At 35.8% G+C, this 2,005-nt stretch overlaps 1 pseudogene; it reads right to left on the bottom strand.

Annotated features, from left to right (window-relative positions):
* Positions 1–573: 573 nt before the first annotated feature.
* LOC143624488 (18S ribosomal RNA) lies at positions 574–857 on the bottom strand (annotated as a pseudogene).
* Positions 858–2,005: the final 1,148 nt, after the last annotated feature.

A 2,005-nucleotide genomic window follows, 5' to 3' on the forward strand; every position in this document is an offset into this window, starting at 1 on the left:
TTTTGTACATGAATTATAGTCATAATCAATTAAAATAAATAAATAAATAAAATGTTGAACACCAATGAACTTTATTGATAAAATACCCGAACCCGAACCCTGGTCGGGTAATGGTTACAAAACCGAAAGGGAAACGGAAAACCCGAAATGTTACAGCAATTGCATATCGTACTACGAATGACTAACTATTGATTTTCCTCATCAGTTTTGATTTTGTATATCTCTTACTATGGTTTGCATGCATAAATACATATAGACAAATTACTACACAAAATTATGATGAACATCATGAACAATTCTAAAAACCCTAACGAATTGTTCATGACCAAGTTATCAGATTTTCTGGATTTGAAATCATTAAATGATTTTAACGAATTTTGAAAATTCTAGGGTTTATCAAATGTGTGTTTTAACGATTCTAAACAGTTACATAAACGGGGTTCAAGATGAAATCAGGTTTGATGATGACGGCTGCTGGCACAGATTTAGCCGATGCTTATTCCCCAGATACCGTCATTGCTTCTTCTCCGGGAAAAGAAGTTCACGACCCGTGGGCCTTCTCCCTCCACGCGGCATTGCTCCGTCAGGCTTTCGCCTATTGCGGAAAATTCCCCACTGCTGCCTCCCGTAGGAGTCTGGGCCGTGTCTCAGTCCCAGTGTGGCTGATCATCCTCTCGGACCAGCTACTGATCATCGCCTTGGTAAGCTATTACCTCACCAACTAGCTTACCAACGATCGGTAAAAAAAGAAAATAAAAAAATCTACGCTTGTTGAAGGTAAAGTTTGGAAATAGAACAATTCCTTCTGTCGTGTATCCTCGATTAATGCAGCCTCAGATGCTATGTTTCAATTCTCGATTCTAGTATTGAGCGAAAGGTTATACCTATGGTTCGGTATTACAGGTCAATCCTAGTCCACTAATACCAATAGGCAGCAGAGGGGAAGAAGCACTACACCTAGGAATCAACAACACTAAAACTTTGTTATAAATTATCCCTTTCTTTAGCAGGCTTGGGACTAAAAGAATGGTTGGGACAACAAACATCCATCTCGTTTGTATTTTGGATACCCGTATAACCATCGAAGGCTGTTGAAGTGACTTATTTCTGGAATTTGAGAAGCGTTGAGAACAAAGAAATTGTTGGAGTTATCATTTCTCTCTAGTACCAATACGTTTGATGTTAAGAAAAGATCTCTTGCAGGAAGGTTGGCTAGAGATTTCTTGTAAAAACACTAGCCCTACTCAGTTCATAATGAGAAGTTTTTCATCTTCTTTATTTTATCATTTTATCATTATGCACATAAGGGAGGAGCCGTATGAGATGAAAATCTCATGTCTACCGAAAACAAATTTATGGTTTATCAAATTTTAGTTAGGAAAAACATGAAAAACTGTTTAATCAACATGTCTCAGATACCACATGTTGACCAGTTCTTCATGAAAGTAATAGTAAACGTGATAAGTATTAAACATGTGAATCTGCTACAGCAGAGAGAGTAGTAACTGCAGCAGAGAATGATGTAGACAACATGTTTGCTAGCTTGGTCAAGTTCCCCTTTAAGATCTATAGTTAAATATGGGGTTTAGATTTTCTTAATAGGAACCGTGTGTGTGTGTGAGAGAGAGAGAGAGAGAGAGAGAGAGAGGAACACGATTTCGGTTTATGTGTTTATGATGATTATGATGTTAATTTTGAACTCTCTTTATCACCTAAGGAGAAACCATTTATTAGTTAATTAAGGGTAATATGGTATATCAATAATTACCAAACTAATATATAATAAGGTATAGTTAATATTTTGATATATTATAACTTATTATATATTAGTTTGGCAATTGTTGTATAAGTGAGAAAATAAATTAACATCATAACCTAATCAAACACACATACAATTTCGTTTGTCTTCTCTCTCTCTCAAAATCGGGTTCATTTCAAGAACTCTAATCTCATCCTTAACTATACACACTATAAGGAAACTCAATCAATCTGACAATATGTCGTT

This window comes from Bidens hawaiensis, unplaced genomic scaffold, assembly GCF_021521415.1.
Source record: "Bidens hawaiensis isolate Kalapana, Puna unplaced genomic scaffold, B.hawaiensis_p1.1 tig00003781_1, whole genome shotgun sequence".
Classification (NCBI taxonomy): Eukaryota; Viridiplantae; Streptophyta; class Magnoliopsida; order Asterales; family Asteraceae; genus Bidens; species Bidens hawaiensis.